This window comes from Camellia sinensis, chromosome 1 (genome assembly GCF_055761805.1).
Source record: "Camellia sinensis isolate YWXY chromosome 1, ASM5576180v1, whole genome shotgun sequence".
Classification (NCBI taxonomy): Eukaryota; Viridiplantae; Streptophyta; class Magnoliopsida; order Ericales; family Theaceae; genus Camellia; species Camellia sinensis.
This window is the reverse complement of record NC_138961.1, coordinates 73,595,728-73,613,503: the sequence shown is the minus strand read 5'-3', so window position 1 is coordinate 73,613,503 and position 17,776 is coordinate 73,595,728.

Here is a 17,776-nt window from a genome sequence, read left to right as displayed (position 1 = left end):
AGAAGGAGCTTAATAAATAGAGAAGATGGGAGTAAGAGAGTGAACAATGCAAGCATAGTGAGGGGGAAGTAGACAAATAGACAAGTAGACAGAGAGAGAGAGAGAGATAGAGAGAAGGGTGATGAGTGAGAGAAAGACAGGGAGAGAGAGAGATAGACAGAAAAAGAGATAGAGAGAGAGATAGATAGATGGAGAGATAGAAAAAGAGAGAGAAACAAGAGATGAGCGAGAGATAGAAAAAAGAGAGATATAGAGCGAAAAGAGATGAGCGAGAGAGAGAGATACAGAAAAAGAGAGAGACATAAAGAGAAGAGAAATGAGCGAGAGAGATATAGAGAGATAGACAGATAAGAAATGAGAGAGAGAGAGATAAGAGAGATGGGCGAGAGAGACAGAGAGAGAAAATAGATAAGAGAGATAGAGAGAAGAGAGATAGGCGGGAGACACAGAGAGAAAATGAGAGAGAGAAACAGACAGACAGAGAAAGAAGAGTGATGAGTGAAAGAGATAAAGAGAAGAGAGAGAGATAGAGACAGAGAGACAGGAAGATGAAAAAATGAATGAAAAGATAAATGTTATATCAAAAGAGTAAGACGATATTGTTTTTTTACTTTTTTTTGCGACAGAAAAATACCGCTGAATTTATTCAAACCATTTTGTGACTATATATATATGAAGCTATCTCAAAACCACAATCACTATGCTAGGTTAGAGTTTTCCAAAAACTCCTTTGAGAAAATTATACTTTCTTGTGTTTCCGTGCTATATTGTTTTTATTGAATTTTTTTAATATTTTAAGTATTTTTTTTTTAATTTTTAGACACACCTAACATAAATACACCTAAAAAGTTAAAAAAGAGATAGGCGAGAGACACAGAGAGAAAATGAGAGAGAGAAACAGACAGACAGAGAAAGAAGAGTGATGAGTGAAAAAGATAAAGAGAAGAGAGAGAGAGATAGAGACAGAGAGACAGGAAGATGAAAAAATGAATGAAAAGAGAAATGTTATATCAAAAGAGTAAGACGACATTGGTTTTTTTAATTTTTTTTGCGACAGAAAAATACCGTTGAATTTATTCAAACCATTTTGTGATTGTATATATATGAAGCTATCTCAAAACCACAATCACTATGCTAGGTTAGAGTTTTCCAAAAACTCTTTTGAGAAAATTATACTTTCTTGTTTTCTGTGTTATATTGTTTTTATTGAATTTTTTTAATATTTTAAGTATTTTTTTTTAATTTTTAGACACACCTAACATAAATACACCTAAAAATTTTAAAAATTGTAAAAAAAATCTTTTAAAAATTCACTAAATACCAAAAATACAAAAAAATAAAATAATTCAATACATTTTTTTTTTGTATTTTTATGTATTTATTAATTTTTAAAAATATTTTTCATAATTTTTTTTTAGATATATCTAAGTAATGTGCATCTAAAAAAAATATTTAAAATTTTAAAAATATTCACTAAAAACAAAAAAAAAAACACGAAAGTCATTTTTTGCGATAGCAGAAAATGCCGTCTCAAAAAAGCAGAGTATTTGCGACGGCACCATTTGCCGTCTCAAAAAAGCGGAGCATTTGCGACGGCACAATTTGCCGTCTCAAAAAATGAGAGCATTTGCGACGGCATTCTGCCGTCGCAAAAAGTGACTTTTTGAGACGGCAAGTGTGCCGTCGCAAATAGTTCCGTCTCATAAACCCACTTTTCTTGTAGTGATTCTTTCATACCTACTTGCAACATGTGGCTGAATATACAAGGAAGTTCATACACCCTGGATGAATATACAAGGAAGTTCACACATCCTGGAAAAATCCATCCTATATCCGTTACTTGCCAGCTTGATCGCTTGTCTTATTTACCGTTTGCTTTAGCGGGTAGTTTATATTTGGTCCTCTCAGGTTGCCTGACTAGATCTGATGGTGCTTCATTAATAAATAAAAATAATTAAATCTTAAATTCTAGTGAGAGCAGGATTATGATTAATAACATAAATATGGGAGATACATTTTGATTTTCTATATAACTTCAAAAAATTAAAATCATTAGACAATGAAAATTTTTAAAAAATATTGTCTTAATTTCGAATCTCATATTAAACAATTTTTTTTTTTTTTTAATATTGACGAGTTATATTTGTTTCCATAAATAAGTTTTTAAAAGAAGTTTTGCAAAATAAAAGTGTAATTGACATAGTAAATTAGTATAAAATTTTTTTATAGAATATTATTGACAATACATGCAACAATGACTTTTGTAAAAATGAAAATTTTCAAAATTAAAATTAATAAAATCATATTTGGGATCGATTATACTACAAGAAATATTAAATAGATTAGTCATAATAACCATTGAAAATGGCGTATAAACATTTAATTAGTAATTTTATATAATAAAAAAAATATTACTAATAAATTGAAGTAAAAATTACAAAGTAAAATAAAGAACCACCTTCGAAAATTTTGCCTTACCCATTATATAAACTTGTGCTGCCTCATGGCAATATGTAATAGATATGAGACAAATGATCTGTGTCGGGGTCAATGTGAGATCATCTAACTCACTTTCTATATCATTGTTTGGCTCATATTCTTTTAGTCATTAATTTTAATAACATGACAATATGTAATAGACTATTGGCATCATAATTAAACTATTCAGTTAGAAGGTGACACGTGGCAAGCAAAGGTAATTATACAACTACACAAGTCATTGAAGAATCTCAAATTTGAAAGCTACACACGTGAGCAGTGGATGTGAGTTGTAGCAGCTGATAGGTGAAAGTATCAAGAAAGTTATTGGTAGAAAGTTATCAAGATAGTAGTTATTGGCAGTTATGCACGCACAAAGAGAAGAAGTGGCCCTAAGAAGTACTTACAAGAAAGGAGAGGAAAAGTAGTTCAACTGCTTCAAAGGCCAAGAAACGACTATAAATAGATGAAAGTATAGATGACTTTGCCATTTCATTTATCTTTAAATTTCAGTACTGCACTTACTTTTTATAAGAGTAAATTAAAGTAACTCTTGCCTTTTCTGAATTCAAGAAACGACTATAAATAGATGAAAGTATAGATGAAAGAGCCCCCCAAAGACTTTACGACTTTGCCATTTCATTTATCTTTAAATTTCAGTACTGCACTTACTTTTTATAAGAGTAGATTAAAGTAACTCTTGCCTTTTCTGAATTCAATCTTCGAAATTGCCTTTATTAAAAACATTTTGTAATCGCATTATTCAGTTAACCAATTATATTTTCTGTCCAGTCTCTTTCTTCCATTTTGTTTCGAATTCAAGTTCTATTGTATTAGTTCTTACTAAAACACAACCAGTAAAGTCTTCTTTATTAAGGCTAAAAAAATCTAATCACAATCACCTAATAAGTAAATTGAATTATAAATTTTATAAAGACTTTGCAAATCCTTATTAGCCAGTGACAATTACATTTTTATTTTTCAAAATGTCAGCCAACATATGGAGAAAAAGAACGTAATCACAAAAAACCTTGTGTATAGTAAAATAAACAAGTACTTTTAGATTCTTTCTCTAAAACGAAGGATTGTTAAAATCCCCCGAGACATGGAAGATCACAATTCATTGATAACTAATTTAACCAACATCCCCCCCCCCCTCAACACACGCACACATCTTCCATTAACTCCAATAAACTAGTATAGACTGTTGTGTGTATATATATGTGGGGTCAACAAGTTAGTTATATTGCATTGTTGAAGAGACAGAGATCTAGAGAGAGGAGAAAGACATCTAGAGAGAGAGAATGAAGTACAATCAGGTGACATTGAACTGTGGCTTGACCATACCCATCATGGCTTTGGGCACATATTCTTCTCAAAATGATAGAGAAGAAACCAAACATGCAGTCCAAACAGCTCTTAAGGTATGCGCGAGATTTTCTCTTATCAAATTCTTCCGTTGTTCTGCTCTAAAAACACTTACTATAGTGATTTTAATTATACTTCGTGATTTTCATCGCTCGTGATTTTCATATGACTCAAATCAATAATTACAAGTGTTTTGAGACAAGTGAACATAGAGATTTGATGACAGAGGATACTTGATAACTTGCATGACTGCATAATTTTTATATAATGAAGCCGGCATCTTGAATGTATTTGGATGACACAGTAAATATTTTTAATATTTTTCTATATAGGTAACATTATTGTAAAAACCATGCCTGGCTTTACTTTTAAATTTCTATGATAAATTATACATATATATATTCCCCTGAAAATGGTTTTTAAGTAGTGTTGTTTTTGTTGTATACGTATTATGCACAACAGATGGGGTACAGGCATTTTGACACAGCAAAAATATATGGTTCAGAAGCAGCTGTGGGAGAGGCATTAAATCAGACGGTTGAGAGAGAAGACATTTTTCTCACTTCCAAACTGTGGGGCAGTGATCACCATGATCCTGTCTCAGGAGTCACTCGTACTTTAAAGTAAGCATATATGCAATAAGAAATTTCATAGAAATTTCAAATTATGATAATGGAGACTACACTAAAATCTTACAATCTATGTAATTTTATTAACAATTTTTTTTATTAGCTTAATAATGTCACCGTTACACTCAATATTCATGCATAAACGGATTAAAAAGCATGATAGGTCAAACAACCGAATACTTGCATTACATGTGATGAGAACAGAAAAAAACAAACGCTAAAAAAAATGCACCGAAATCACAGATTCCTTATTAGGGATTGGTAATTTTGGTCAGTGGCGGAGGTAAGAAATTAAATCAGAGGAGGCACTTCTTAATTAATTTTTTTTTTTTTGATTAGCAAAAAAGAAGCTTTATTGATGCAAAAAGCAATAATATACATGCCAAACTTACATCAACAAAGAATGAAAGTGCACTGAGCATCATAGCTGACCTCACCAATCCCAACTAGGTTGGCACTGCAAAGGAAGCACAATCATATACTAGCACTTAACCCAGGATTAGCGAGGAACCAACCAAAAACAACCAAGGGAAGAAAAAAAAAACACAGCAATAAACCAGCACCTGTGTCAATGCTGCTACTGCTACTCTCCAACCAAAACAATGCTAATGCTGGTGGTCAATGACAGAAAGCACCAGCTGCTCACCGACAAAGCTAGACCAGAACAGATAAGGAATAGACCATCCCAACAGATTATGGCCCAAACCACTGAACGCTGCTGCTGTTGTACCTTCTGACCAAAGCAGCAGAAACCCCACAAAAACAAAACCAAGACTAGCAGCCACTGCTGAGCATAGCAGTCCATTGTAGCAGACCACTGCTAAGCGAATCAGTCCACTACTGAGCATAACATCTAACAAAACATATCAACCAAAAAACCCGCAGCTGAGCAACGAGACAACATCAGCAGCAGAGCAACTAACTACATAGTACCATCAGTAGGCATCAAAACTTCAACACCAGAACAGAACAATTATCTATACAAATCAACAAACCAGCACCCAGAGACACAACTAACTATACCAGCTCCTCCAAAGCACCCAGAGGCACTTATTAATTATAACATTGAAAATTTTTACAAAAAATATTTCATATAAATTTTATGATTGACTTCAAAAAAGATAAATATATATATATATATATATATATATATTATTTGTAACTAGTATATAGACAATATAAAAACAAATAAAAAATAAAAAGTCATGGATATAAGTTTTAAAATAAATTATATAATGATACAGTAATTTTTTATATAAAATTTTAGTAAAAATTCAATATAATAGTAATACCACGTCATCATTGACATATGATATCACCAACCAACAGTAAAAATATATATAGAGGATGAACCCCGCATGTCAAATGTATCTAACAATTCAATAAATTTCATATCGTCATTGAGATTAATTATAATTGTATGTCAATAATGATAGATATCACCATTGTATTGAAATTTTCATAGATAATAATATTTTTTTTTTAACGGCAAAAAGAAGACTTTATTGATGAAAACATACGGAGTATGGAAATTACATCAATAAAGAGGAGCTAAGAGCTAGATCAAAGCTCCGACGTCCTAGTTGGTGAGAAATCAACACATCAAAAGAAAAGAAAACCAGTCCAAAAGATAGCAAAAGAAAACCAGTCCACATCGAAACAGAGCAAATTGAGCAACCACAAAAGCTACACTGCAGCAATCATCAACAAAGCAGTCCTCAAGTTGCAACCACTGCAAACACTCCAATCCTACAAAACTCTGTAGCAGCAAGAAACCCGTGCAAGAAAACAGCAAGTAAGACAAATTACCTAGAGAAATGTAGAACTCAGACCAACCCCAACAATGCATAATGCAGAACTTCACATTCAATCAAAACAGCTGAGCAATCCTTAACATCCAGCTTGCAACAGAAAAACTAGAAGGCAAGCAAACAAGCAGATAGCAAAAAAACCAAAAGACAACCTGCATAAGGTAGCACACGGTAGCAGAAAACACAAGCTAGCATAAGCTCACTGCTGAGCACAGCATCAGATACCACTACTGAGCAGAAACACCATGACAATTCACACCCTTCCACAAATATACTTCCTAATACCTGAGATGTTATAAAGGAAGTCATTAATGGAGAATGAAAGGTCCTTGGTAGAGGCCTTTAGCCAAATTGCAAGCCGTAATGATTATGAGCTCCTACAACTCCTGCATCTTTAGTTGTGAATCTTGAAAGAGATACTCATTTCTGAGTTTCCGTAAGGACCAAAGGGTGACCAGTGCTATTGCACGCCAAATTCTCTGTTCATATTTCCTGCAAGAGTGACCTGCCCACCATTGCAGCAATCCCTCTACAGAACTAGGAACCACCCACAGAGCCCCCCACCACTGCAGCAGCCCAGACCAGACTCTCCACACCAAAGGGCAATGGAGAAGCACATGTTCAATAGTTTGTTGCTGTGATTTGCAGAAAATACATAGAGTAGATGCAGACCTATCCAGCACACCAATCCATTGTAAGAGTACAGAAGTTTTAACCTTGTGTTTCCAAGCAAGCCAACCAAAGAACTACACTTTGGGAGGAAGATATTTGGGCCAAACCAAACTGGAGGAACTAACATTGCCACCAAAAGCAAGATTAGAATGGTTATAAAGAACAGATACAAGGGACTGCCCAGACTTTGTAGCTAACCATGTAGCACTGTCTTGGACCACCAGATTCAGTGCAGGAGTTGGTGCAATGATGCCAAGTAGTCTGAGTAGCTTCTCGTTTTCCCAATCAAGATTAGAATGGCTTTTTTTTTTTTTTTTTTTTAATAAGAATAGATAGATAATAATAATATGACTTATCATAATATCTTTGTTTTCAATAAAAAAAACCCACTATTATTATTCTCATAATTTTAAAAGTGCCATTGATATTTCACTCTAAGTAATATTTTATAATTTTTTTACTGAAAATATTTTCTTTATGTTTGTAAAACAAAAAAATTATTCTAAAACCCAAGGGGGCACGTGACCCCCCGAACCAGCTGTGGCTCCGCCACTGATTTTTGTGATCAAATATTTGAGTGATTATAGTTGTGCTTGATGTGAATATGCTTATAGCTTTCATGCATGGTTTTCTTATACGTATTTCTTGACATTGATCATTATCTACGTCTCTGCATGACTTATATTAACAAAAAAACCAAGTGGACATATATATATATATGTATATGTATGTATGGCAACTAGACTAGAGTATACTTGGTAGGAGGAGATAATTGTGTGGATCCCAAAAAATACATCCGTACGTAGATGACCGTCCTGAAATGGTATGTATTATTAGAATGCTGTTTGTCCCTGTGGAACCCAAAAAACAAATATGCACATTATTGACAACTCCTATCTAACCATTTTGTTTAGAACTATTGGATGTGAAACAACTAAATCTCAAAATAACGGTTATTTGAAACAGTTTGATAGCAGTAGTTACAAGAATGATATTTTGAAAGGGGGGGGGGGATACACAGACAGACCAATTAAAGAGTTGACTTTATATAATAGTACAAATACAAAAAGATAGAGTCGTAGTAATAATATATATTTGAAAAGTCCGGAATTCCATATTTATTTACCCAAAATTTGTTGGGTGAGTGATTATGTGGTGAAGATTAAATTTGTGTAATATATGATTCATGTGTAAAATAAATCTAAATTGCAAGATGATAGTGCTGAATAATTTTTTGATAGTTAAGTCTGGGTTTATAATATTATTGACAAAAACAAATATGCACATTATTGACAACTCCTATCTAACCATTTTGTTTAGAACTATTAGATGTGAAACAACTGAATCTCATAATAACAGTTATTTGAAATAGTTTGATGGCAGTAGTTATATTTTGAGGGGAAAAAAAATGACATTCACAGACAGGCCAATTAAAGAGTTGACTTTATATAATAGTATGGACATAGAGAGATAGAGTTGTAATAATATATATATATATATACGAAAAGTTTGGAACTCCAGATTTATCTATCTAGAATTTTCTGGGTGAGTGGTTATGTGGTGAAGATTAAATTTGTGTAATATAAGATTCATGTATAAAATAAATCTGAACTATAAAATGATAATTCTGGATAATTTCTGAATAATTAAGTCTGGGTTTATAATATTATTGATATATATATATATATTGATTGGGTGTGTTATATTGTAGGAGGTTGGGGATGGAACATGTGGACATGTACCTGGTGCACTGGCCAGTGAAGTTGAAGCCATGGGCTACAAATGCAGTCCCAGAGGAAGCTGAGTTCGAACCAGTACTGGACCTGGAGACCACTTGGGGTGGCATGGAGAGATGCTTGGACATGGGATTGTGTAGGAGCATAGGAGTCAGCAAATTCTCCACCAACAAGATCCAACGTCTCTTAGATTTTGCTTCTAATCCTCCTGCTGTCAATCAAGTAATGCTCTTTTTCCTTTTTTCAAATAATTCAACGGATACACAAACTAATTACAGAATTGATCGTAAAAAAATGTAAGTAGAGCAACGTGGGTGAACAGAGCTCACTCTTTAGTATCAGATGTGTATGACCATCATTATTTTTTTTGTATGTAGAGCAATGTGAGTTTTTTTTTTTTTTAATTTTATTTATTTATTTATTTATTATCAGCAAAAATAAAAGAGTTATTGATAAAAATAGCACTTTACATGCAAATTACATCATAAAACAGTAACCTCCACAATCCCAACTAGGTTGGTACTGCAAAGGGAGCACAATCATTTGCTCGCACTGGATCCAAGATTAGTGAGAAGCCAAACAAGAACAACCAAAAGAAAAGAGCAGAAATGATTTTTTTGTCTTGGTTTATATTCATCGTGTTTGGATTGGTAAAGACGAGAAATCTTGTGAAATTGAAAGAAATTGAGAGAAACCAATTTCCCTTGAAATTCTCATTTTTAATCTCACTGTAATTGAAAAGATTGGAAGAGAAAAGAAAAGGAAAAAATCTAATTACTATTTTTCATAGGCCTGGCTCCTTTTCAGTTCGCAATTAGATTGGAAGGTGTTGTTGGGTAGTGGTGGGCCCAAATCAGGGTCTATCTCAATATTCAAAATCCTTTGTGTAAAGCATTGAGTACATTATTTCGGTCAAAAATCAACTTAATCGGATATAAATAATCACTTGATCGTAAAAAAATATAAGTAGAGCAACGTTGAGTGAACAGAGCTCACTCTTTAGTAGCATGTGTATGACCATCATTATTTTTTTTTGGGGGGGGGTCATGTAAAGCAATTTGAGTTGATGGAGCCGTTTCTTCATTTGGATTGAAAGAAAAATGCAGAAATGATTTTTTGTCTTGGTTTATATTCTTCGTGTTTGAATTAGTAAAGATAAGAGATGTAGTGTAAAATTGAAAGAAATTGAGAGATATCAATTTCTCTTGAAATTCTCATTTTGAATCTCACTAAAATTGAAAAGATTGGAAGAGGAAAAAAAAAAAATCTGATTACTATTTTTTCATAGGGTCTAGCTGCTTCCAGTTCGCAATCAGACTGGAAGGTGTTGTTGGGTAGTGGTGGGCCAAAATTAAGGTCCATCTTGATATTCTAAACGGTGTAATGTGTAGGGCTCATTGAGTAGATTATTCCTGTTAAAAATCAACTTAATCGAATATAAATAACCACTTAATCTTATCACAATTCTATCAACAATTTATTTTGAAAATCATACTTGCCGTTGATTGAAATGTGATTTGATTAAATGTCTATCGATTTCTGATCAACGTGATTTTTTGAAAGAATGATGTAATCGATAAGTTTTAAACATTGAACGGTTTGGATCATTAATATGAGTCCAGATTTGAGCCCACACAGTTTGCAATCAGACTAGAGGAGCTATACGCTTTTTCATAATACCTAAATTGCACCATTAGATATAGAAGAAATTAAAAACAATAATAAAAAAAATTAACAGTTACAAATTTTTTTTGGTAATATAACATATAAAAAAAAAATTATATATATTTTTTAATATATATAGTTTAACCAACTAGATAGAAGAGAAATTATTATTCTTTTTCTCTTATTTATCCTAACAAATTTTGTTTGGGTGTATACATATATTGCACCATTACAACCAATGATTTATTTAGAGTGAGAGAAAAAGGGGAGAAATTGTTCCCCCCCTCCCCCCAAAAATAGATAAAAAAATAAAAAAATGGTCTATTTCTTTTTCAACTTATTGAGAAGTCATTTTTGATTAAAATAAATAAATAAACAAGAACCATGAGTCTTACAAGCATAAATTATGAATTCTAAATGAGATGTATAATAGAAAAACATAAGTCAAACTTGTAATTTTGGTGTGATTTTAGTTGTGAAGTAGCCTCCATGTAAGTGATTATTGGGTGATTCTACTTACACCACTCTTTTACCTCCTTACACCTTCTATATAAGATTGTTTTTTTCTTTCAATTTTATCCATGTGTGAAATTACTTAAAGGGACAAAATACTAAATTAAATGTATTTGATTATCTCCTTACACCCCTTGAGTTTCAATCCCTACTTCTCTTTTTCCTTTCTCAACTTTTCTTTTCTCTTACACATCTCTTTTGAAAAACTGATAATCATAGTGTTTTGATCATCAAAAAAAGCAATGGATAAAGAAACAGTGGTGAAAAACTATCAAAAAAGTGAAACGGTGAGTTTTTTTTATTAGTTTGGTAGGCTTTTGTTTCGATTTTCTTGGCTGGTCTGCGACTTTTGTTCAGTGTTTTGAAATTGAACAAAATAACATAGTCCGGCATCACAATGCCCAAAAAAAAAAAAAAAAAATATAAGTTTGGTATCAAATTGCCGAATAAAAGATAAATTTTCGGTAATATAAAGCTGGATTTTTTTAATTTGTTCGGCTACTCATTGCCATGTATTTTCAGTATAATTTTTTTTTTTGTTTTGCTTGGAAGGATTATACTTATACTCATTGCAACAACGCAAGTACTGCATTATTAGTGGACTCCAATCATGAATTCATTACAAACGAGGTTTGTTAAGTTTTTTTATGAATACAATTTTTTTTTTTATTTCTAATTTGTATTGAGTTTTATTAATAATTTGACATATAAATGTATTTATTATATTTAGATTTTAGTAGTCATCAAGCATTAATTAAATGAGCTGCTAACATTGGAAGGAAGATTGGATTTGTCATTGTTATAAAGACATCAGATGCAGGAGGTAATGGCAAAAAACCAAGACTTACTCTTGCTTGTGAAAGAAGTGGTTATTATAGAGACAATAGGAAGATCAAGGGGGAACGATTGAGATTGAAAGGTTCTAAAAAGTGTGGATGTTCATTTCTATTAAGGGGGAAAAAAATTACCTACAAATGATGAGTGGATGTTGCATGTCTTATGTAGAGTGCACAATCATCCGTCTGCTGAACATCTTGAAGGGCACTCATTTGCTGGCAGATTATCTAAGGAGGAAACATCCTTATTAGTTGACATGTCGAAGAGTATGGTGCGACCAAAAGAGATATTGGTTACATTGAAACAAAGAGATGCCTTTAATGCGACAACAATGAAGACAATCTACAACGCAAGTCATCGACATTGAGTAGTACAAAGGGCAGGAAGATCACAGATACAACAACTATTGGGGCAATTGTGGATTCAAAATTATGTTGAGTGGCATCGATGTGATGATAGAGAGATGGTGACTGACTTGTTCTGGGCACACCCAATTAGTTTGGAGTTGTTACGTGCATTTCCATATGTGTTGATTATGGATTGCACATACAAGACTAATAAGTATCGACTCCCTCCCTTAGAGATTGTTGGGGTAACATCAACGGACTTGACTTTTTCAATTGCTTTTGCTTATCTTGGTCATGAACGGGGAGGACAACTATACATGGGCTTTAGGCGTATTGCGTACTGTTATGAAAAATACTGCTTTTCCAAAAGTCATTATCACAGATAGGGAGTTGGCTTTGATGAAAGACATATCAAAATTTCTACCTATGGCCACTAATCTTTTATGTAGATGGCATATTAGCAAGAATGTTCTGATGAAGTGTAAGAAGGTTTTTGAGACGAAAGATAAATGGGATAAGTTCATGCATGGTTGAAGTGCTTTGGTATTGGTTAGAACAGAAACAGAATTCAATGAACAATTTTCCACTCTGAAGACTGAATTTAGTACATATCCTGAAGCTATTAAGTATGTTACTACCATTTGGTTAGAGCCATACAAGGAAAAATTTGTTGCAGCTTAGACAGACAGTAATATGCATTTTCGAAATACTACTACAAACAGGTAAATTATGATCATTGCATTTATGAATTGCTATAATTCTTTGATTTTTATATTAAATACCAAAATATATAAACTTGTAGGGCGGAGAGTTCTCATGCTAAATTGAAGAGACAACTTAGATCAAGTTAAGGCAGTTTTGAGACATCATGGACCAAAATACACAATTTGTTAGAGTTGCAGCATGCAGACATTAAAGCCTCATTTCAGCAGAGTTTGATTGTAGTCCAACACAACTACACACCTACTGAGTTCACTGAGTTACGTGGTTTTATTTCAATTCGTAGTTTAGACAAAATATTAATAGAGTCAAAGAGATCGAATAGTGTGGGAATAGATGTTGTTGCATGTGGCTGCATTTTGCGACGTACACATGGGTTGCCATGTGCACATGAAATAGCTAATTATTTTCAACAAGGTCGACCGATTCCCCTTTGGTGCGTAAATCCTCATTGGAGGAAGTTAGATATGCTTCCAGTTTCAGATAGTTCTTTTGTGAAGTTGGATTGCAAAACAGAGACTGATTTTTTTATTGAGAAATTCCAAACGATTGATGAGACGCAACAAGTGATCCTTCTGAAGAAGTTGATAATTGTGATAACATATTTGATTGATGGATGCAAACAATGAAAATTTTTTTGGATGCTTTTATGGATATTCGTACACTTGATTTTGTGATGAAATATTTTATGGAAACTTTTTATGTTTGATTTTATAGATGCGCGTTTGATTTATGGATGTTTTTTTTATCGAACTGGATTAATTCAAATTCATTAACATTCTATTACCGAACAGGACCAAATTATTATTTAGAAGAAAGTAGCTCTGTAAATGTATAGCAACAGAACGCTAGACAAATATATTTCTTCCAGCAACATAACACCGGATAAATGTAATTTGTCTACTATTGTGTGATTGAATAGACACTTCACAGTGGGCTCCACTGACTTTGTTGTGAAGCAAATTGAAATTCTCCAATTGTATGGCAGCATAATGCTGGGAAAAAATAGTTTGTCTGGTAACACGACACTGGAGTAATTAAAATTCACTAGCATTTTATTATCGAACATGCTCAGCACAAATTATTACCACATCATTTGGAAGGACGCGGCTCTGTAAATGTATAGCCACAAAAGGCTGGACAAAACGATTCATTTCGGCGTTATAGCACCAAATTTTTGTAAATTTTTTCGCATTGTGTGACCGAACAGGCACTTTAATGTGGACTTTACTGGCTTTGTTGGGAAGAGAACAAAAATTATCCAATTGAACGGTAACATAATGTTGGGAAACAAAATTTTTTCTAGTAACATGGAACTAGAGTAATTCAAATTGTTTAGCATTGTATTACCGAACAGGCCCAGCACAAATAAAAAAAACACTGTTTAGGATGAAGTGGCTTTGGAAATATATAGCAGCTAAATGCTGGAGGAATCTATGATTTTCGGCAACTAAACACTGGAATAATGGAAATTGTTTAGCAGTATGCCACTGAACTGGCCCATAGCACTGAAAAAAACAATGTAACTTTCAGCAAATGGTACCATATCCCTCCAAAACACTTTAATACCATTACAATGCATTACAAACAATAACAAATCCATATGTTCGCCAAAATAAGTTTCCATTGACATAAATATTGAATACAAAATAGATGTGAAACTGTTTAAAATTCTTACAAAAGTATGACAATTCATTACTTGTCCAACCGAGCATCCAGTTTACAAAAGATCCAAGGCATCTACAAAAATTATGCCATTAAGGAAAAGTATATCCCAAACTCTGTACGGCCTAGGCATTCACAAAAACTATGTCATAAAAAAAAAAAACTAGATCCCAAATTCTGTACGGGCTAGGCTTTCACAAAAACTATGCTATCAAAAAAAAAAAAAAAAAACTACATCCCAACTATCATGTACGATCAACACAAAACTATATCCCAAAATGTATATGGGCTAGACATTATGCAAAATTATGTCATCAAACAAAAACTAGATCTCAATCCTCATGTACGGTCCATCCTACAACGTTTACGATAGTAGACTTGATGTTCTGTACGTATCGAAGTAGATCCCAAACTCTGTCCATCAAGAACTTGCAACATGCGACCAATGGTTTCATATAGCATGCCAGGGTGCAAAACACACTCATCACACTCATCACGACCGAGCCGATGGATTGCAGCACCAACATTGAAAGCAGTATCATTATACTGCAAAAAAATTGATAAAAATCATTCTTAGTGTTTGATTTATGGTGAACCACTTAAAAGTAAAAAAAGTTAATTCACAATTTGCTTACCCACTCAGGATCCGTTGTAACATCATTCTCAGGACGTTGAACACGTGGATCAAACTGAGAGTGATGCATAGGATTTTGAACAACCCAGTGCAAAACACGAGCATACCACTCACGGTATCCCTGTACACATTCAGATGGGCGCTACTATACAGGCACACTACGAGCGTTAACGGACAATACATGATTCTCCCATTACACCCATATCGTATCATGGTATTGATACATGATTCTATACTATCCTGGTTTATCGCCTCGTGTAGCTCGAATAGGAGATAATGGTGCTGGTGTGATGGTTTGGACCCTACCAAACTGTCGCAAAACCCTATTGGGGTGATAGGGTTCAACAATATCAAAGCATTTCAAACATCCAGTATAATATGCAACCTCATGAAGCGGATGGTGTGTCCTACATAAATGGTATGGATCCCACTCGATCTACAAATAGGGAATGCATAATGTTAATTATGAATTTTTTTTTTTTTTTAACAATATCACGCTATTATAAAATGTCTAATCTCATTAGCACGTAACATGTCAAGTTGCTCTTGTAATGTCTGCAAGTGGTCTTCTGTAAAACCTCTATCTCTTCGTGGACTCCAACGACATACACGAGGTTGTTCATCATAATAGGACAAATTTGGATAAGGCCTTCCTAAACGAAAATGCTCATAAATCCATGCTTCCAATAGCTTCAAGTAACCAGCAATCTTCTTAACACCAGCCCTACTAGCAAGTCCTAATTGTCTATACAAGAATGCCAAAGTTGCAGCACCCCATGCATATGAGCTAATAGCATCAATGTCAGTCAACATGTGCAGGTAAGCAACAGGTACTCGAGTCCCACTCTTGTCAGCGAAGAGGGTACAACCTAATAAATATATCAAGTAAGCTCTCGCTGCGTATTCTATGAAATTGGCATCATTAGTATCGTTAACTTCATGAAATCTAATTCGCAACCACTCTAGCTTCACAGATTGCCTATGAGATTGAACTAATTCTACAAATGCATCATTCACTGGCACTCACAAAAGTAGCTCTCACCAGTTCAGTAGCCTCGTATCTTGTTAACTTAGGACACGACAAAGCCATGCCAGTGACTGGAATGCCAAGTATGGTCCGCACATCATCCAATGTGACAGTTATCTCACCATTTGGCATGTGAAATGTATTTGTCTCTGGATGTCACCATTCAACGAAGGCAGATATTGCCACTCTATGGCCATGCCGATATGTGTGATCAATAAGGACACTAAAACCAGACTGCTCAACCAAATGTCTCCACCTAACATTTTTGACTGTTGGTGACATCCATGGCCACTCGGTAAGCTTTTGAGAACGATTCAAACATTTAAGAGGTCCCTGTTCTTGCATTTTACATAAAACATATAAATAATTTGAAGCATATAGTACATATGATTAGTTTATTGTTGAGAAATTCTCAAAATACCTTTTTCTTCCAAATAGCGGCAGCAACATGGTTACGGAAGCTAATTAGCAATGAAGGATCCTCTGGAGCACCCGGAACTGGTTCTGTGATGTCATCATCCACACCATCATCCTACATGAGGTTAGCCTCTACACCAACATCATTATCGACATCGTCATCCTCCGCACCAATATCGTCGTCAACATAATCATTATTCGCATCCACATGGTCATCCTCCTCCACAAGGACATTCACTTCCACTAGTTCAGGTTCTGTTTGCCTAGCATGTCTTCTGTTGGATGTCGTTGGTCTCTTACATGAGACACCACTAACCATTTCTGTGTAAAAAAAAACATTAAACCCAACATCAGCAAAAACTCGAACATATTACATGACTGATGTAAATAATATCAGCAAAGAAACCATAATTTCATAGATAACATTCAATTTAAAAAAGAAACATTTAATGTGCAAATGTATAGAAAAGGGAAAAAATGCCAATTATAGAAGAGCAAAATACATGATTTATTAATACATGATGTTTTAGAAAAAAATTATTAAAATGATAAGTAAAGGGGAACTTGGCACCATTTGAAACTTTTTTGTCCCAGAAAATTGCATTAGCATATTGCAAGAGGGGAACATATTGCAAGTTCTGAGAATTCTATTGAAAATTAAAAAGTTATAAGAACATATTGCAAGAGGGGAAAAAGGAAGAAAATCACATATTGATCTTCTAATGACCGGAGAATTTATAAGATTTTGAATTTCAGAGTGTATGACGCCCCGAATTTACACTATTGGTTGCAGAAAAGGAAGAGTCACTAATGAGTCCTATGGTCAATAACCAAGTCAGATCCTAGATTGTCGGAGGAGTCAAATTAGCCTCCCTTCTAAGTCCAGCTTTCTTAGGCAGCGCACTATCCTTTTGACAGATCCTAAAAAGTATTGACACAAGGTCTCAAAAGCAACGATAAGGTTCATACATATATATAAATACATAACAACCGCAAATATCCTTAATTTCAAAAGCTTGTTCTATTACATTACATCTCAAAAGAAAATTTAAAACTTCACATGAGCCTTAAAAAATATCAAAAGGGAAATTTTTAATTTTTCTAAGATAGCCAAAAGTCTTCGAAGGTTTCAGGCTCATCGTCTCCAGCTATAAGCTCCTCTTCGGCACCTGGCATGATACGCCGTGAGCTTTGAATGCCCAGTAAACACACACACACCCCGTCCCTTTTTTCCCAGTCCAATACACAATCACAAAA